Source organism: Ornithorhynchus anatinus, chromosome 15 (assembly GCF_004115215.2).
Source record: "Ornithorhynchus anatinus isolate Pmale09 chromosome 15, mOrnAna1.pri.v4, whole genome shotgun sequence".
Lineage (NCBI taxonomy): Eukaryota > Metazoa > Chordata > Mammalia > Monotremata > Ornithorhynchidae > Ornithorhynchus > Ornithorhynchus anatinus.
The window spans coordinates 8,487,410-8,508,156 of record NC_041742.1 but is presented as its reverse complement, the minus strand read 5'-3'; the positions used below and the strand labels follow the sequence as shown (position 1 = coordinate 8,508,156).

General features: G+C 51.8%; 1 protein-coding gene across 2 annotated transcripts in view; it reads left to right on the top strand.

Moving 5' to 3' along the window:
• The window catches only part of CDC42EP4 (CDC42 effector protein 4), a 34,484-nt gene that overhangs the window by 3,242 nt on the left and 10,495 nt on the right, over nt 1-20,747 (top strand). The window contains exon 1 of one of the 2 annotated variants that reach the window (XM_029080008.1): nt 9,388-9,452. The exons of the other annotated variant lie outside the window; for it this stretch is intronic. The gene's annotated coding sequence lies outside the window, so the exon portion shown is untranslated. Of the gene's footprint in view, nt 1-9,387; nt 9,453-20,747 lie in introns of those variants that run through there. 2 annotated transcript variants of the gene reach the window in all.

Below are 20,747 nucleotides of genomic sequence, written 5' to 3'. Positions count from 1 at the left end.
GTGTTCTTTGGAAGGCCAAATGATTCGACTTAGATGAGCATATTTTGAACACATAATCAGGAGGGCTGAATCTCTGGAGAAGACATTAATGCTAGGAAGAGTCCAGGGAAAAAGTGGAAGAGGCAGACCAGCAGCTGGATAACGATAACGGAAGAACTGTTAGGAAAGGTTGCGGATTATGGCAGAGGACAGGATGTTCTGGAGAAAGTATATCCATGGAGTCGCTATGAATTGGAAATGACTCAATGGCACTTAATAACAGTAATAATAATAACTGGTATTTGAGAGCACTGTGCTAAGCATTGAGGGGGCTAAGAGGGTGTCTAAAAGGGAGGGGGAGTAGGCATTTGAATCCCCATTTTACAGATGAGAAAACAGAGGCACAGAGGGGTAAAGTGAGAGACTTAGACCCACCCTCAACAATTAGGGGTATTTACGATCTCAACTATCTAATCGTGACACCTTGTTCTTCCTACTCACACTATCTGAAACTAAAGTCTGCCTGTCTTCTGCATTAGCCCTTCCAGAGATCGCATCTGGGGCACTGCTATTCACATAAAAGGGGCTTAATAAATAGCATTAATGATATTGGTTTCCAAACAAGACAGTAAGCTCCTGCTAGACTGTAAGCTCCTTGTGGGGCAGGGAATGTCACTGGTCATTGTTGTATTTTCCCAAGCGCTTAGTGTGGTGTTCTGCTCCACAGTAAGAATGCAATAAATATAATGACCCAAGAAGGGAAAAAGAGTTTGAGTTTTTCAGGGACATTGCACACACTTCATTTTATGTCAGAACCACTGATTGAGGGAGACGCCTCTCAACTCTCCTTTGCTGCACTGCCCCTTGGACAGGCTGACCACTAGATCAAGCTGCAGGTGGCTGGATCTCCCAGGCTGAGCCCCTCTCTGGCATGTTTGCTGGCTCAATCAATCGTATTTGAGCGCTTACTGTGTGCAGAGCACTGTACTAAGTGCTTGGGAGAGTATAATAGAACAGAGTTGCCCTGCCTGTGGTGAGTTTGTCTCTGGGCACCAACATCCCAGTTGGGTAGCAGGTTTTACTGACACCCAACTGCAGCTGAATGTCAATGTGGAATTAGTCTGGGGATGAGGTAAGCCTTGGTGAGGTGGAGAGAGAGAGAGGAGAAAGCGAGGTGTTTTACAGGCTTGGTGAGGTGAAATTAACCTTGGCACTATCCTAAGAGTCGAGTATCTTTTGACTCCAGGTTCTCCCTTCTGTCATTAGGGAAACCATAAGACAGAGGAGAGAGGACAAGTGAAAAATCAGCTCCCCCTTGGCAACGCCTATTTGTCCTGCAGGAATAGGGCATTGCTTTTTGTTGCTGTTGTGGTTAAGCACTTATGTGTCAAACACTGTTCTAAATAATGATAATAGTAATGATGGTATTTGCTAAGTGATTTCTATGTGCCAAGCATTGTTCTAAGCAATGGGGTAATAATAATAATAATAATGTTGGTATTTGTTAAGCAGATACAAGGTTAATTAGGTTGTACCATGTGGGGCTCACAGTCTTGATCCTCATTTACAGATGAGGTAATTGAGGTACAGAGAAGTTAAGTGACTTGCCCAAAGTCACACAGTTAAGTGGGAGAGCCAGGATTAGAACTCATGACCTCTGACTCCCAAGACTGTGCTCTTCTCACTAAGCCACGCTGCTTCTCTAAACCTTGGGATTAATCAGTTGGGACACAGTCCCTGTCCCACATGGATCTCAGTCTAAATAGGAAAGAGAATAGGTATTGAATCCCCACTTGACTGAAGAAGGCGAAGCACAGTGAAGTGACTAGCCCAAGGTCACACAGCAGGGACGTGGCAGAGCAAGGATTTAAACTCGCTTCCTCTGATTCCCAGGCCAGTGCTCTATCCACTAGTCCACGCTGCTCTTCATCTCTGCATCTGTTCTGCCCCTTAGTGTCTCTCCAGCCTATCTCACTGCCTGGCTCCCGGTGTGAACTCTCCATTCCTGATTTTTCTGGGGTTGATATTACAGTGGGTGGGAGAATTTTCAAATGCAAAGGCAGAGGGATGGATAAGAACCCCTCTTGGACCTTTCTGGCTGGATGATTCTCTAATTTCTAAGACTTTAGGCACTTAGTACAGTGCTTTGCACATAGTAAACCCTCAGTAAATATACTAGAATGAACTTCATTTCAGGATCTCAGAGCAATCTAGGCCTGCCCTGGGAGGGTAAGGGGAGGAAGAGAGAAACTCTTTCCTGTTATATGGGGAATACTGAGGCAGAACATGGACAGTTGCTCAGAAGGGGCCCACAAAGAACCAGAGAGACCTGGATATGTCGGAGAAAGGACACTCGGCAGAGGTCTCTGCCCGGCTGGATTATAAACTCTCTGAGGATAGGGTCCCTTGTCAAGTCAAAAGGAGGTAGCTTGGCCTACTGTAAAGAGCACGGGCCTGGGAGTCAGAAGGCTTGGGTCCTAAACCTGGCTCTCCACTGTCTGGCTGCGTGACATAGGGTAAGTCACTTAACTTCTCTTTGCCTCAGTTCACTCATCTGCAAAATGGCGATTCGATACCTGTACTTCTTCCTTCCTTCTTGCACTGAAGGCAAGAGGTGGAGCCGGGATTAGAATCCAAGTCCTTCTGATTCCCGGGTCTGTGCTCTACCCGCTAGTCCACACTGCTTTTCCACATGTACTCTGGGCCAAGCCTGCCCTGAATGTGTACTCTAAGCACTTGGGCAAATGGAGTTCATAGACAATGAATCTGCTCTCGGGAAGTGCATTATCATCATGACAGAATTTAAGAGTTTGCTATATGCCAAGCACTGTGCTAAGCCTCAGGGTAGATTGAATATAATCACATCAGACAGTTCCTGTCCCACATGATCTTCCCTAAGATCAATCAGTTATTCAGTGTTAAGCTTTGAACTAAGCACAATAGAGCAGTCTAATGGAAATAATAATAATAATAATGGTGATATCTGTTAAGCGCGTAGTGTGTGCCAAGCAAAAGGTGGAAAAAGACATACATTCTAATCCCAGCCCTGCCATGTGTCTACTGTGTGACCTTGGGCAAGTCACTTCTCTTCTCTGGGGCTCAGGTATCTCATCTGTAAAATGAGAATTCAGACTGTGAGCCCCATGTGGAACAGGGAGTGGGTCTAACCCAATTACCTTGCATCTACCCCAGCACTTAGTATAGTTCCTGGAAAATAGTAAGAGCTTAACAAATACCACTTGTATTATTACCATTATTATTACATTTAGGGCAGGGCTCTGCAAAGAGTACAGGTTAATAATTATAATAATTATGGTGTTTAAGCACTCACTATGTGCCAAGTACTGTTCTAAGCACTGGGGTAGATACAAGGTAATCAGGTTGGACACAGTCCCTGTTCCACACGAGGCTCACAGTCTCAATCCCCATTTTACCGATGAGGTTACTGAGGCCCACAGAAGTGAAGTGACTAGCCCAAAGTCCCACAGCAGACAAGTGGCAGAGAGGGGATTAGAACCCATGACCTATGACTCCCAAGCCCGGGCTCTTGCCACCAGGCCATGAAGATGGCGCCAGGCCATGAGGGTTCAGTTCAATTGATTGGTGGAGGATTGAAACTGGAATTAAATCCCGCACTCCTCACCTGGAGGAATGATACAGGCTGTGGGAGTGGGGAAGGTGAAGCCCCCTCTCTTTGGGCAGAGGTTTCAACTCGAGGGCTGAGCCGGGGCCTTCAAGTTCTGCTGAGCCACTGGGCGAACCGTCACTTCACATCAGGTTTGACGGGATCCAGCGTGACGGGCCAGCGGCCTCCCCCGTCTCTGCCCGGCCCTGTCTCGGCCTCCGCGAGCCCCCCGAGGGCAGTTTGATGGGGGCCCTGGATGTGGGCGGGGGGGGGGGGTGGGAAGTTCGACTCCAGGAGCTGGGCCGAGTCCAGTCGGTCAGGGAAGGGGAAAATGTAAGAGAAGACGGCGGCCGGTGAGAGAAGTGGTGTCTGGCTCTCATCCAGACAGACTGGACATCCAGGGGCTTGACCAGAGGCTCTGAACCCTTCAGTCAATCATCGGTATTTATTGAACGCTTACGGTGTGCACTGCACTGGACTAATCGCTTGGGAAGGTACAGTACGGCCAAGCGGAAAGACGTGTTCCCTGCCCGGCCTCTTGCCCACGTTCTGCCTCTGGCCTGAAATCCCCTCCCTCCTCAGATCCGTCAGACAATGACTCTCCCCATCTTCAAAGTCTTAGCGAAGGCTCATCTCCTCCAAGAGGCCTTCCCTGACTAAGCCCCCCTTTCGTCTTCTCCCACTCCCTTCTGCATTGCCCTGACTTGCTCCCTTTCTTCATCCCGTTCCCAGCCCCACAGCACTTAGGTCCATATCTGTCATTTATATTAATGTCTGGTTCCCCCTCTAAACTGTAAGCTCACTGTGGGCAGGGAATGTGTCTGTTGTTATATTGTACTCTCCCAAGCACTTAGTACGGCGCTCGGCACACAGGAAGTACTCATTAAATGCGATTGACTGACTGACACAAGGAGCTTCTTAGTCTGGATCTTGGGGATTTCCTGATGATGCAGATTGGCTTTCTGGTGGAGAATTCACCAAAATATCTTGCCCTCGCTGTCAGCTCTACTTCACTCTCAAACTAAAAGTGAATTTGCATCTGACTCCCCTATTAGTTTGATGACAAGGACCTTGACGACAAGGGGCTTGTGAGAAACAGGGTGACCTAGTGGAAAGAGCATGGGCCTGGGAATCAGAGGTCCTGGATTCTAATCCCAACTCCGCCACTTGTCTTCGGTGTGACCTGGGCAAGTCGCTTAACTTATCTGTGCCTGTTACCTCATCTGTAAAAATGGGGAGTCCTATGTGGGACAGGGACTGTGTCTGACTCGATTATCTTGTATCTACTCCAGTGCTTAGTACAGTGCCCAACACACAGCACGCACTTCAATACTGTAATTCTTACTATTATTATGGTCTGTTAGAGTGCTCTTACTGTATGCTCCCTTGAGGCTAGTACAGTGCTTTGCCCCACAGTGGGTCCTCATGAATACAAATGAATGATCCAAAAGGGGGCTGGGAAAGATCCACCACCCACCTTTCCATTCATTCATTCAATCGTATTTATTGAGTGCTTACTTTCCAGCTGGATCTAAAAAGGGCCCACCGTCCCATCCACAGAGGCAATGAGCTTCGCAGGGACACCCTGCCTACTGCCCCCTCGCCCTTCTGATTTAAGGACCTCAAAGCTCTGGAACCAGTGAAGAACTCCTAAGGACCACTTTTTAAATGGTCTCTGTTTAGAGTTTACTATGTGTCAGGCACCGCTAGGGTAGCTCCAAGCTAAATCAGGTGGGACACAATCGATCCCCATCACACTTGGGTCTCCTAATCTTAATCTCCATTTACTGATGTGGAAACTGCGGCACAGAGAAGTGATTTGCCCCAGGTCACACAGACAAGTGGCAGAGGCGGGATTAGAATCCAGGTCCTTCTGACTCACGGGTCCGTCAGTTCTCGATCCACTAGGCCACATTCCCTCTCAACCTTTCCCCAGCCCCACCTAAGTCACACACTGTTTGGCTTCCAGGAGGGAAGAAATATCAGCCGTGCCAGGGTCCAGAAGCCTTCTCTGCCACGAGTTCTTCCTTTAGTCTAACCTTTCTCCCTCCAGGGACTTGCTATCATCTTGACTTCCTGTTGGGTAAGACTAAGTCCCCCCTCGGGGTGATCCGGGGATTTCTCAGCTGACTAACCCTTCCTTGCTGCCCCGGACTGCCCCAAGGCCTGTGACCAAGCCTTTTTTTCCTTTTTAATGTTTTTTTTTTTTTTTAGCACTTACTCTGTGCCCTGCGCTGTACTAAGCGCTGGGCTAGATACAAGCTAATCAGCTTGAACAGTCTTGTGTCCGACATGGGCTTTATTTGATCAGTGAGGTAACTGGGGCCCAGAGAAGTGAAGCAACTTGCCCGAGGTCATACAGCAGGGAAGTGGCAGAGCAAGATTAGAACTCAGGCCCGGGCTTTATCTAACAGGACACGGTGCTTCTTTCTCTTCTCCCAGCAGCAGGGTGGGCTTTACAGGGTTGTCAGGGACCCCAGCCCAGAGGCAGAGATCATTTTGTCTCCCAAGCCCACCGGATTTTTACAACCCTCTTATCGAGAGGCTGGTGGGGTTTGTCCTCTGGCCTGGTTATCTGCCCTTGGCAGATAACAATGTTTGCTGATTGATTCATTCTGGAAAATGGCAAAGTGTCTATCCCGCGGGATATCCCAGCTGCCGGCCGCTCCATCCTGAACTCTAGACTGCGAGCTCGTTTTGGGTAGGGAATGTGTCTGTTGACTATTATACTGGACTCTCCCAAGCGCTTAGTTCGCTGCTCTGCACACAGTAAGCGCTCAATAAGTGCGATTAAATTGAGTGAATGAATTGACCCTGATCGTGCAGCACCAGGCGAGAGCCTGGATGGATCCCGGCGGGAGGTTGAAGGGAGGATGGGATAGGCGGGAAATGGGGATTTGATCTGTGCTGATCTGCCTGGGAGTTGGGTGACAGAGTTCAGCTCGCCCAGATGCTGGCAGCTGCCTTGAACGTTGCCCCTTTTTTCCACCTCCTTTTGGGGGGCTTAATGGAAGCGCTTAGTACAGTGCTCTGCACATAGTAAGCACTCAAGAAATACTATTGAAGGAATGAATGAAAGAGCTCGGGCCTGGGAGTCGGAGGACAAGAGTTCTAATCCCGGCTCTGCCGCTTGTGGGACTTGGGGCATTTCACTTCTCTGGGTCTCAGTTTCCTCATCCATAAAATGGGGATTAAGATCGCGAGCCCCATGTGGGACAGGGACTGTGTTCGTTCATTCGTATTTGAGCGCTTATAATGTGCAGAGCACTGTACTAAGCGCTTGGAATGTACAATTCGGCAACAGATAGAGACAATCCCTGCCCAATAATGGGCTCACAGTCTAGATTACCTTGTATCCACCCCAGAGTTTAGAACAGTGCTTGGCACATAGTAAGCACTTAAATACCAATATTATTATTATTGCGACAGTTTAATTTATTTCTCCTTTGTTTCATTTGCTGATTTTTGCCCAGAAAGTCAGCACCTGCTGCTGCTTCCCTTCCTCCCAGCTGGGTCTCGGAATGCCCAAGTGGGATGAACGGAAACCCAACTTTCTTTAATAATAATGATCGTGGTATTTGTTAAGTGGTATTTACTGAATGCTTACTTTGTGCAGAGCACTGAACTAAGTGCTCATGAGAGAACAATAGCACAAGTAATAGTAATAATAACTGTGGTTTTTGTTAATGTTTACTACGTGCCAGGCACTGTACTAAGCGCTGGGGTGGAAACGAGCAAATCGGGTGGGACACAGTCCCTGCCCCATCTGAGGTTCGTGGTCTCGATCCCCATTTTACAGATGACGTAACTGAGGACCAGAGAAGTAAAGTGACTTGCCCAGGGTCACACAACAGACAAGTGGTGGATCTGGGATAAAAACCCATAACCTTCTGACCAGCAGGCCCGTGCTCTATCCACTACACCACACTGCTTCTAATGCCAACTGAATGAAGACCCCTATACTGGGTACCACCTGTGAGCGGAGAACCTGGGAGAGCACAGTAAAAATATAGCTTTATTCTGCCCTCAAACTCCTTGAGATCAAGGATCACATTGATGTATTCAACTGTATTTATTGAGCGCATATTGCGTGCAAAGCTCTATACTATTTGGGAGAGTACAGTATAGCAATAAATAGACACGTTTCTTGCTCACTGCTAGTGTGAGCCTGCGTCCAACCCAATTTCCTTGTCTCCCCCTCAGTACTTAAAAAAGTGCCTGGCACAAAGTAAGCACTTAACAAACACCACAATTAATATTATTATTACTTGCACTATTGTACTCTCATGAGCACTTAGTTCGGTGCTCTGTACACGGTAAGTACTCGATAAGTACCGTTGATTACAATCTAATCTAATCTAGCTACAATCTAGCTCCTTGTGGTCATGAAATTCATCGACCAACCTTGTCATATTGTACCCCCCCCCCCCCCAGCATTCAGTACAGTGCTCCGCATACAATAAGTGCTCAGTTAATAGCACTGATTGACTAAGCACTTGGAAAAGTACAATAAAGTAGACCCAATCCCTGCCCTCAAAAAACCTATACGAATGTATTTACACCCTTCCACCCCGCTTAGCTCTGCGGGTGCCATTTCAGGGTGCAGACCCTCAGGATTTCGGGGAGGGATCCTGGCCCACTCCCACCCCTCAAATCCCCCTTTGAAATGAGTTAATCAGTCAGTCGTATTTCTGGCACCCTTGCTGTGGGCAGCGCACTGTACTAAGCGTTTGAGAGAGCACAATTCAACAGAATTAGCAGCCCCCTTCCCTGCCCATAATGAGCTTCCTGACTAGAGGGGGGAGGCAGACATTGACATAAAAGAAACTGAGTCATGGGAAGACTGCTGATGCTATTGCAGGGTGCAGACCCTCAGGATTTCTTCAGGGCTGTGCCTAGGAGGGGCAGGAGTCCCGGCCTGCTCAAATTCCTCCTCGCACCCCTCAAATCCCTCTCGCCCTTACCCCAATCTCCCCTCCCATCCACCAAATCCCTCTCCCACCCCCTAAAGCCTCCCCTCCCATTCCCCAAATCCCCCTCCTACCCCTCAAATCCCTTCTCCTACCCCCCAAATCCTCCCCTCCTTCCCCGCCAATACCTCTCCCACCCTCCAAATCCTCTCCTCCCACCCCCCAAATCCCTCTCCCATCCCCCAAATCCTTCCCTCTCACCCCCAAATACCCCTCTCAGCCCTCCAATCCCCTCTCCCGCCCCCCAAATCAAATCCTCCCCTCCCCTCCCATTCCCCAAATCCCCCTCTCCCACCTCCCCAACCCCCCCCCCACTTCCCCAAATCCCCTCTCTCCCCTCCCCATATCCCCTCATCTCCCCTCCCCGATCCCCCTCTCCCACCTCTCCAAATCCCCCTCTCCCACCCCCCAAGTCCCCCCTCTCTCCTCCCCAAATCCCCCTCTCCCAATCCCCCTTCTCCCACCTCCCCAAATCCCCTCTCCCGTCCCCCAAATCCCCCTCTCTCCCCTCCCCGAATCCCCCCTCCCCCTCCCCAAATGTCCCTGTCCCCCTTCCCCCAATTCCCCTATCCCAACCCCCCTCTCTCCCCTCCCCAAATCCCCCCTCCCCTACTAACCCTGTCCCCCCAACCCCCCCTCCCCCTCCCCTGGTCCCCCAAAGGGGCGGATCTGGCCGATGCTTCGGCGGCCCACTGGCTGGGGCGGACGGTGACGTCACGGGGGGCAGGAGGAGGAGGGAGGGGGGGGCAGGAGGAGGAGGGAGGGGGGAGGGGCAGGAGGAGGGGCCCAGGAGGAACAGGGCCGGAGCGGAGCGGGAGGAGGCGGCGGCGGCGGCGGGGAGCCGGGCCCCGGCCATGGGCAGCGCCCCCGGGACCGAGGTAGGGCGGGCCTGGCCGCACCCATGGGGGGACCTCCACCCTCTCCGGGGATTGGGGACGGGGGGGGGGGATCCCCCCAACCCTCCCCGCTGCCGGGCCCTGTGGGGGCGAGGGTTTGGGGGAGTGTGCGAGCGGAGGGTGCTCCTCGGGGGTCGGCCGCTCCCTTAACGCCCCCCCGCCCGCCTTGTAGAAGGGTGGGCCTGCAGCCAAGGGAGCCCCGGGAAGGGGGGATGGGCCGGGAAAATGGGGGTCATCGGACCCCGGAGTCCCCCTCCCCCGGAGCTGCCAAGGATGGCCTTCCCCCTGGGGTCTCTGAAGGGTGCCCAAATCCTTGGATCTCTTGGGGGGAGGGGAGCTCTGGGGCATGGCCATCTCTCTGGGTCTCTGGGGGGAAGAGATCTCTGGAGCATGGGCAGCCGTCTGGGGAGGAGGGATCTCTGGAGCATGGACATCTTCCTGTGTCTCTGGAAGGAGAGTTCTGGGTCTCTGGGGGAGATCTCTGAATCATGGCCCTCTCCATGTATCTCGGGGGGGGGGGATCTTTGGAGCATGGACATCTCTCTCGGTCTCTGGGGGGGAGATCTCTGGAGTATGGACATCCGTCTGGGGGGGAGGGATCTCTGGAGCTTGGACATCTCTCTGGGTCTCTGGGGGGAACAGATCTCTGGAGCATGGACAGCTGTCTGGGGAGGAGGGATCTCTGGAGCATGGACATCTCCCTGTGTCTCTGGAGGGAGAGGGATCTCTGGACTGTGGCCATCTTTCTGGGAGGAGGGATCTCTGGAGCATGGACATCTCCCTGTGGGGATCTCTGGACTGTGGCCATCTCTCTGGGGGGAGGGATGTCTGGAGCATGGACATTTCCCTATGTCTCTGTGGGGAGGGATCTCTGGAGCATGGACATCTCCCTGTGTCTCTGGGGGATAGGATCTCTGGAGCTTGGACAGCTCTCTGTGTCTCCGGAGGGGGAAGGATCTCTGGAGTACGGCCCTTTCTATGGGTCTCTGGAAGGGGAGGGATCTCTGGAGCATGGACATCTCTCTGGGTCTCTGGAGGGGAGAGATCTCTGGAGCATGGACCTCCCTCTGTCTCTTGGGCAAGGCCACCTCTCTCGGCGTCTTGGAGAGTCTCCTCCCCCCCCCCCCCATGTCTCTCGAGCATGAAGATCGCCCCTCGGGGTCTTTGAGGAGTAGGGGGTCAGTCGGTTTGTGCGGGACTGGATGTCTGGGGGTTAGGTATCTCTGGGCAATGGCCTTCTCTCTCAGTGTCTCTGAGGAGTGGAGATCTCTTTCAGCGTCTCTGGTTGCAGGGATCTCAGCGTGGGGATCTCTCTCTTGGTGTCTCTGGAGCATGGAGATCTCTCTCAGAGCCTGAGAGATCTCCCTCTTAGCGTCTCTGGAATAGGGAGATCTCTCTCAGCATCTCTGGTAGTAGGGATCTCAGAGTGGCAATCTCCCCCTTAGCGTCTTTGGAGTGCAGAGATCTCTTTCAGCATCTCTAATTGTAGGGATCTCAGAGCGGCGGATCTCCTTCTTAGCATCTCTGGAGTGCGGAGATCTCTGTCAGGGTTTCTAGACTGTGGAGAGCTCTGTCAGGCTCTCTAGATTTAGGGATCTCAGAGTGACCATCTCTTTGCGTCTCCGGAGTGCGGAGATCTCTCTCAGCGTCTCTTGAGTATGGAGATCTCTCCCAAGGTTTCTGGATTTAAGGATCTCAGAGTGGCCATCTCCCTCTTTGCGTCTCTGGAGTGTGGAGATCTCTCTGAGGGTCTCTAGAGTGTGGAGATCTCTCTCAGGGTCTCTGGTCTTGGGGATCTCAGCGTGGCGACCTCCCGCTTAGTGTCTCTGGAATACGGAGATCTCTTCCTGCGTCCCTAATTGTAGGGATCTCAGAGTGGAGGATCTCCTCAGCATCTCTGGAGTGTGGGGATCTCTCTGAGGGTCTCTAGAGTGTGGCGATCTCTCTCAGGGTCTCTGGTCGTAAGGATCTCAGGGTGGCGACCTCCCCCTTAGCGTCTCTGGAATACGGAGATCTCTTTCTGCGTCTCTAATTGTAGGGATCTCAGAGTGACGGATCTCCTCAACGTCTCTGGAGTGTGGGGAATCTCTCTCGGGGTCTCTGGTGGGGTGGGGGATCTCTGTGTGTGTGGTGTGTGTGTGTATATATTGGGGGTGGAGAAGCCGTCCTTGTTAACTGAAACCAGGACCCTGGAGTTTGTCTGATGAGGCCCAGCTGGCCTCAGGCTTTGAAAGTTTTCTTTTTTCCCCAGTGAGAAAGGAGGGAAAACGCAGCGGGTTTTTTTTTTTCTTCCTCTCTCATCCCCCCCTCCCCCTCCCCCTTCCTCGCCCCCTTTGCCCCCCCCCCCCGCTGCCCAGGAAGCCCGACAGCCCCCCACGACCTCCGTGCCAGCCTCGCCCGCCGCCCCGGGACGAGGGACGTGCCCTGGACATGGGGGTCCCGGGCCGGGGGAGATGGGGAGGTGGGGAGGCTACCTTCCCCAGGCCCGTCTGGGACAGAGCCGCGTCAGTCCAAGCAGACAATGAGGGGGGCCCTGCAGCTCCAGACAGAGAAACTTGGCGGGGAGGGGGCGGGAGGGGGGCTGCTGAGCTTCTAAGGGTCTGCCCCCGACTGGAGTCTGAACAAAGAGGCAGAGGAGGGCTGGCTACAAAGGAACCGTTCCTCCTTCCGTCCAAAGACCGGCCAAATTGGCCATTCAGCCATCCTGAGGCCCAACCGCTCTCCCCCCAGGGGCTCCTTGAAGGAGACCCTCCCGAGTTTCAAGCGAGGCCCTGTCTTCCCCCCTGCCTTCAACCTTCCCTCCTAATTTTTCTGTCTCCCACCCCGCCCCACCCCCTCCAGCCTTTCCTGTTGGACTTGTGTGAGACAACCTCTGTGGGTTTTCAGACAAGTCGAAGAGAGTTTTGGGTTTACCCACCGCCGTGGTCTGTGAGCTGGCCTTGTGACCCGGGGGATACTTTTCAGATTACATTTTGTGGTTGGAGCTTTTCTTCCCTCTCTCCCTCTCTTTCCCTCCCCTCCCTCTCTCTTTAAATGAAAAACAAAACAAAAGCCACTCTCTGAACTTGAACTTTGTGTCCCCCGCCTCGGGGACTCTTTTGGAGAAGCAGTCTACGAACCCTACAGGCTGCCGATTGCACAAGCCCCAGAGGGGGCGAGCCATCCTGCTGACAATCCTGCATCTCCCCTACCCTAGCCACAGGTTTCAGAGAGATTTAGGTCTCTGGGCTGGTCCCCCCAACCCTTGCAACCCAGGCCTAGAAATGCCCTGCTCAAAAAAGGGAGCCTGGAAATGTTTTTTTTAGGAAGTGGAAAGGGTGGAAGGTTCTCCTTCTCTGAAATGGATGACCCCGCTCTGTCTTGACTTCTAATGATATTTATTGGGCACTCCTGGAGGCCAATACACTCTTGGGAATGTCAAAACAGCCGTGATGTGTTTCCCTGCTCATGAGGAACTAGCCCTCTAATGGGAGAAACAGACATAAAAAATATTTACAAATAGAGTAATCAAAGTCAATAAGTGTGGTATTTGCTAATTGATTGTACTACTGAATACGAGATATACAAAATTACTCGGGATGGGCATGAGTGCTAGAGAGAGCTTGATGGGGGACAGGGGGTTGTTGAATCCGCGGAGGCTTGTTAAAGGTGAGATTTTAGGAGGGATTTGAAAGTGGGAAAGGCTGGGCGTTGAGGGAGGAAAGGCGTTCCAAGCCCAAGCGAGGATAGTTTGAGGAATGCCCTGCATTGAAGGTGGGATGGGCTGGGGCCTGCTGCCTTTAGGGAGGGAGTTCCAGGCTGGGGGGCCAGGACGGGAGAGGCAAGTAGGTAAAGCTTGAGGGTCTGGCTTTGGGGTCTCCTTGGGCCAGTCAATCGAATTTATTGAGCACTTACTGTGTGCAGAACACTGTTCTAAGTATTTAGAAGTCTACAATGTAACAATGAACAGGCACAGTCCCTGCCCACAGTGAGCTTAAGGTTTAAAGAGAGAGACAGACATTACTCTAAATAATTAAGTACAAACTAGTACATAGGTGCTGTGAGGCTGGCCGGGGGCGGGCAGGGGTAGGGGGTGGATAAAGAGAGCAAGTCAGGGTGATGCAGAAGGGAGTAGGAGAAGAGGAAAGGAGAGCTAGTTGGGGAAGACCTCTTGGAGGAGATGTGACTTCAGTAAGGCTTTGAAGGTAAGGGTGAGTCATTGTTGGATATGAGAGAGGGAGGGCCTCCTGCGAGCCTCTAGCACTTAGAACAGTGCTTGGCACGTAGTAGGTGCTTAACAAGTGCCATTATTATTATTTTTCCTGCCCTAGTACTTGGTAGCTAACATAGTGCCTTATGCCCTCCCTGGTCCCACGATCTTCTTCCTTTAAGCTTCCTCCCCAGTCTCCCATGGATGCCCGGATGCCCGGTGGCAGTTCTCTGGCTCCGAGTCGAAGCAAAGGGGGAGGTATCAGGCCTGTGCCTTAGACACCTGTAAAATGGGCCAATTCAGCCTGACCTCTCCTCGCCAGAGCAGGACGTGGCCTGTGGGATTCTGGATCTGACAGGCTTGCTTTTTGGTGGTGGGGAAATGTGGAGGACCCGAATTGGTGCCACGAGCCTGGGAGTTAGAGGACCTGGGTTCTAATCCCAGTTCCACCCCTTGTTTGCTGAGTGACCTTGGGCAAGGAACTTAACTTCTCCGTGCCCCAGTTAAGGAACTTAACTTCTCCGTGCCCCAGTTACCTCATCTTTAAAATGGGGATTAAGACTATAAGCCCTATGTGGGTCAGCGATTGGGTCCAACCTGATTATCCTGTATCTACTCCAGCACTTCGGACAGTGCCTAGCCATGAAAAAAACCGAACAAAAACAAAAACCATTGTAGCTCTGGAGGGCGACTATTGACCTTTGGCCTTCGGGGGCCCATTTGATCGCTTGACCTCCCTCCTAGAAGCATTTCCTCCGCTCTGGAGGATGGGATTAGCCTTTGATAGCTGGGAGGGACCTTAGACTGCCCTGCAGAATCCGCTCTATGCATCAATTATGGACTCTGGTTTGCACCTGGGAATTTGGTGAGATTGGTAGGTGGGAGTTGGGGAGTTGAGGAGAGGCAGAGAAATAGCCCTACTTCTTGAAAGTTCCCCAACCCCGGCCTAAGATCACATCCCGGCAGTAATGGCTGTGGTATTTAAGCACATACTACATTCCCAAGCACTGTCCTAAACACCAGGGACTGTAAGTTTCTTGTGGTCATCCACCAACTCAAACTGCACTTTTCCCAAGTGTTCAGTACCATGCTCTGCACACAATAAGTGCTCAATAAATTACGTTGAATCACTGCGGCAAACAGATGGGACACAGTCCCTGACCCACATCTAGTGCACAGTTTAAGTAGGAGGGAAAATGAGCACTGAAAACCCAGTTTAAAGATGAGGAAACTAAGGCCCAGTTAAATGGCTTGCCCAAGGATACACAGCAGACAAGTGGTGAAGCTGGGATTAGAACCCAGGTCCTCTGACTCCCAGTCTTGTGCTCTATCCACTAGACCAGGCTGCCTCTCCTTTCCCTTAGGTGCCCATCCCGTCCCCACCTTGCACTCCCTAGACTGAGAACCTCGATTGAAATAATCGCAAACGCGCTGGGTTTCCAGTGAGTTGGCTCTACTCCTGGAGGAGCTGTGGGCTCCCATCCAGCAGGCAAACCTCGGACTCTCCCCTGGCACTGCCAGCCCACTGCTGTGGGTTCCGTGCCAGTCGGATCCTCCTTAGCCCGTAGCCCAGATGATCTCATTCTCTCAGGGCCATTCACCTAACTTGGGGATTCCTCAACCCCTCTCTTCCCCACTGAGGCCGCTGAGAACACGGGTAGTGGTCTTTTCTGAAGGCTAGATTTTTGTTCTGTGAGCCAGAGATGGGCCTGGATCTCTTGAGAGTCAATTCCATATCCCCCCGACCCACTCGGGCAAACGCTGGGCTTGCCCTTTCTCACAGGGGCATGATCTTGCTGATAGGTCCATTCCCACCTCATTGTACCCACTCCCGCATGTTCCATCAACACAAACAGCGGTGACTGACCAGAACTCTCCAGCCCACTGAGCATCCACCTTTCTGGCAGCTTATAGCCCAGCACCCCGCCAGAGGCCTGAAGAGAGGATTCTTCCCCCTGCGATCCCGGACTCTCTTCTGGTGCCCCTCTGGCACCCTAAGCGCTGAGGGTGCTGGGAGCCTCACGCCTGGGTGATAAAGATGGTGGCTAAATAGGTTTGACTGCTTGCCCAGCGGCTCCTGAAGCGCCGGTTGAGGGAGAGTTAAGAGCCCTGAGTCTTCCCCGGGCCATTTTACCACTTGGGGACACTGAAATCTGGGGGTTGGTTTTAGGGTGGCCTGAGGCAGGGAGACCCACTCTGAGGCAGGGCCCAGGGACAACTGCCCCTGGTATCAAACTCCCAAATTTCACTTAATAATAATTATTGTGGTAATTGTTAAATGCTTATTATATGCCAAGTACTCTGTACTAAGTGCTGGGGTAGATACAAGATAATCAGATTGGACTCAGGGTTCACAGTCTAAGTAAGAGGGAGAACAGGTATTGATTCAATCTCCATTTGACAGATGAGGAAACTGGGGCACAGGGAAGTGAAGTCACTAGCGCAGGGTCACACAGAAGGCGAGTGGCAGAGTCAGGATTCAATCCCAGGTCCGCTAACTCCTAGCCTTCTGCTCTGTAATTTTTTTTTTTATGGTATTTTTTCAGCACTCACTATGAGCCAGGCACTATACTAAGCACTGGGGTAGGTTGAGGGTGATTGGGTTGGACAGTCTGTCTCACCTGGGGCTCACAGTCATAATCCCCATTTGTCAAATGAGGTAACTGAGGCCCAGAAAAGTGCAGTGACTTACCCAAGGTCACCCAGCGGACAAGTGGCTGAGCTGGGATTAGAACCCGGGCCTGCTGACTCCAGCGAAGCCACGCTAATTCACCATTGGAGAGGATCCACGGTGGAACCTGAGTGGGGACTGACCCAGGAACGGTAGGGAGGGTTCTCCCGAGTCCACACAGTAGCCCCCAGTTTGGGGGAGTCAGAGCTGGCAGCTCCCGAGCCCTCCGTAGAGACACCAGCTGTCAGAACCAAGTTTAGGGTTTGCCCACCCACCTCTCCCCCCCACCCCCAACCCCCCGGCTCTGGCACTTGAAAGTCTGTGTTCCTGCCAACACAACCCAAACCAAACTTGGCATGTCTGACTCCTTGTGGGCAGGGAATGTGTCTGTTTACTGTGAGCCCGTCGTTGGGTAGGGATTGTTTCTATCTGTTGCCGAATTGTACTTTCCAAGCGCTTAGTACAGTGCTCTGCACACAGTAAGCGCTCAATAAATACGATTGAACGAATGAATGAATTGTTCTGTTGTCCTCTCCCAAGCGCTTAGTCCAGTGCTCTGAAGCAGCGTGGCTTAGTGGCAAGAGCCCGTGCTTGGGAGTCAGAGGCTGTGGGTTCTTACCCTGGCTCCGCCACTTATCGGCTATGTGACTTTGGGCAAGTCACAACTTCTCTCTGCCTCAGTTACCTCATCTGTAAAATGGGGATTAAGACTGTGAACCCCGTGTGGGACAACCTCATTACTCTGTATCTACCCCAGAGCTTAGAAGAGTGCTTGGCCACATAGTAAGCGCTTAACAAATACCATCATTATTACAGTACTTAGAACAGTGCTTGGCACCTAGTAAGCGCTTAACAAACGCCATCATTTATTTATTTTTTATACACCAGACGCTCGATAATACGATGGAATGAATGACTTCAGGCTCTGGATTCACTGAACTGTGAGGGTCACCGATACGCTGGGGTCTTGCGGGGGTAGGGGAGGCCTGCTCCCCTCCTCTCTCCTCCTCCCTCCTTCCTCCCTTTCTCCGTCTCCCCCTGCCCATGTCCCAGCACCGTTCAGACAGTAGCAATGTGCCCTGCTGTCCTCCCCTGGGGGTAGCCAGATTGCAGGCTGAGGGTGTGGAGTCTCCAGGAAGGGCCTGTAAACAAAAGAAGAGTCACCAAGACTCTTCAGCCTGCTGATGCCTCTGTGGACCAGCTCTGGGGACACTTCCTCCCCCCCACTCCCCCATGGACATGCTCTGCGGACTCACACACATCGTCACACCCTGCGGACACCCTCCCCCTCCCCCCGGACACGCCCTGCAGACACCCTTCCTCCCAGTGGACACACCCTGTGGCATTTAAGCGCTTACTCTGTGCCTGACGCTCTACTAAGCACCTGTGTGGATATAAGCAAAGCGGGTTGGGCAGAGTCCATGTCCCACATGGGGCTCACAGTCTTCATCCCCAATTTACAGATGAGATAACTGAGGCACAGGGATGTTAAGTGACTTGCCCAAGGTCACCCAGCAGACAACTGGCAGAGACGGAACCTTCTGACTCCCAGAACCGTGCTCTATCCACTACTCCCTTCCCTTCCCCGTGAACATGCCCCGTGGACACACCCTGAGAATACCCACCATCCCAACGTGGACACCCCCTCAATGACACCGCCTCTAAAAACCTTCCCAGTGAATCACATTCATTCAATAGTATATATTTATTAAGCGCTTACTATGTGCAGAGCACTGTACTAAGCGCTTGGAATGGACAAATCGGCAACAGATAATCACACTGTGATATCGCAGTGAAGCAGAGTGGCTTAGTGGAAAGATCACGGGCTTGGGGGGTCAGAGGATGTGGGTTCTTATCCCAGCTCTGCCACTTGTCTGCTGTGTCACCTTGGGTAAGTCACTTCACTTCTCTGTGCCTCAGTTACCTCATCTGAAAAATGGGGATTAAGACTGTGAGCCCCATGTGGGACAACCTCATTACCTTGTATCTCTCCCAGCGCTTAGAACAGTGCTTGGCACATAGAGCTTAACAAATACCATCATCATTATCATCATCATCATCATCATTATTATTATTATTATTATTATATCCCTGGCTCCCTTGAGCCCACCACTCCAAACTACCAACCATCCCTGGTCACAGCAAGACTCTGAAGCCCAACTATCTCCCAACACTTTTTGACTACGGTCGCTCTGCAGTCTGTCCTCCTCCAGTCTCTCATTCACTGTCGGATTTATTGAGTGCTTACTATGTGCAGAGCTCTATACTAAGCGCTTGGGAGAATACATTACAGCAGTAAACTGACACCTTCCCTGCCCAAAACGAGTTTACACCTCTGCTCCATTGCTTCTGGTCTTCTCCCTGGCTGGACACCCTTAATAAGAACTGTGGGATTTATTAAGCACTGACCTTGCGCTTTGTGCTAAGCACAGGTGTCGATTCAAGATAAGATTGGGCCCAGTCCTCGTCCCACACGGGCTTGCCCTCCAAAAGGGAACGGAGAACAGGTGTTGTGTCTGACCTAATTAACTTGTATCTGCCCCAGGACTTAGAACAGTGCTTGGCACATAGTAAGCGCTTAGCAAATACCATTATTAACATTATTATTATTATTAGGTGGTCACACGGGACAAGTGGTAGAGCTGAGATTATTCATTCAATTGTATTTATTGAGTAGTTACTGTGTGTAAAGCACTGTACTGAACGCTTGGAAGTGTACAATACAACAGGTCCTCTGACTCCTTCAGCCTTCCCTCAACCTCTCCAAACCATCCAACCTTCCCTCCACCTCCCACTCAGTGTGTCCTGCTGTATCGTACTCTCCCAAACACTTAGTGCAGTGCTCCGTATATAGTGAGCGCTCAGTAAATATGATTAACTGACTGACTGTCCTTCACAGCCTCCTTAAAAAGTCACCTCTAGGAGGCCTTCCCTGCCTAAATACCCCTTCTTCCCCCCTGCTGCCGGCACTCCGCACTTATCTTCCACTTTGTTATTGATTTATTTATCTACTTTTAACCATTGTTACTCTAAGCCCCTCAAGGGCAGAGATCTCTTTGTGTTCTGAGTAGCCACCCTCTGTCTGGGAGAGCACCAGAAAATCTATTAGGCGCTCAGTAAATACTTGTAGGAAATAGGGCTTGGAGCTCAGGGGACTCTTGAGGCTTCCAGGCTCAGGCAGGAGCAGAAAGTCAGTCAATCGCATTTATTGAGCACTTAATGTACTTGGGACAGTACAAAAGAACAACATAGCAGACACATTCTCTGCCCACAGTGAGCTTCCAGTCTAGAGGAGGAGACAGACATTAATAGAAATAAATAAATTACAGCGCTGCTGGGACAGGGCACCAACTGGATTGAGGGGGAGACAGAGCCCCAGCTTGACAGTTGCCAGGAGGCTCCAGTCTTGTTTTTAAAGAACCGCCTCCAGCTTTTCCCACTCCCCCCGCCCTCCCTGGACCCTTTTCCTCTCCACCCTTGCCACACCCTGGAGCCCTTTTGAGCAGCTGGTCACCCCTGATTTCTAACCACAAGCACGCCAGAGCGGAAAGGGGAAGGCTCAGGCCCGAGGAAGGCCAAGCGGAAGTTACTGAGTTCTTACAATGTGGGTCTCTTCCTCTCCTTTGGCCAGAGCTGACCTCTCTGTCTCTCCTGCCTACCGGCATGGAGGGAGGGGAGAATGGACACCCTGATCTCTCCCTGGGGTCGGTTATAGTTGGTTGCTAGATTAGCAAGTGTCCCATCCGGGGGAGCCTGTCCAAGGATCATTTCACTTTGGCCGGCGGAGGGCCGGATATTGATGTCTGTCTCCCGCTCTAGACTGTAAGCTCGTCGTGGGTTGGGAATGTCTGTTTATTCTTATAGTATACTCTCCCAAGCGCTTCGTAAAGTGGTCTGCATACAGTAAACGCTCAATAAATATGATCGACTGATTGGGCTGAAGGTATCTGAGCTGAGGGGAGAGGGCCAGGCCTGCTAATTTGGGGTGGGGGAGAGCAGGAGGGAGGGACTTGTGTGTCCTCCGTCGGACAGATTTGGAGAGATGCTGTGCTTAGCTTTCTGCCTGTGACCTGCCTCGGAGTGGGAAAGGTGGGTGTCGGGATCCCACCCAGCCCCTGTGACCCTGGAATGGGCCGGCTGAGGGTAAGGCAGGTCAGATGAAAGTGAGTTTAGACATCTCCCCCTGGGTTGGTGGTGTTAGGTGGATGAGACTGACCCTCCGCCTCACCCATTCCCACCCCCCAGCCTTGGGTGGGGTCAGTGCACAGCCTTGCTTCTCTTGCCCTCTGTCTCTCTGTCAATACAGTATTTGTTAAATACTGTGTGTCAATCACTGTTCTAACCATTGGATTAGATATTAGGTAATCATGGTGGACACAGTCCTTAAATCACATAGGGTTCACGGTATAAATCAGAG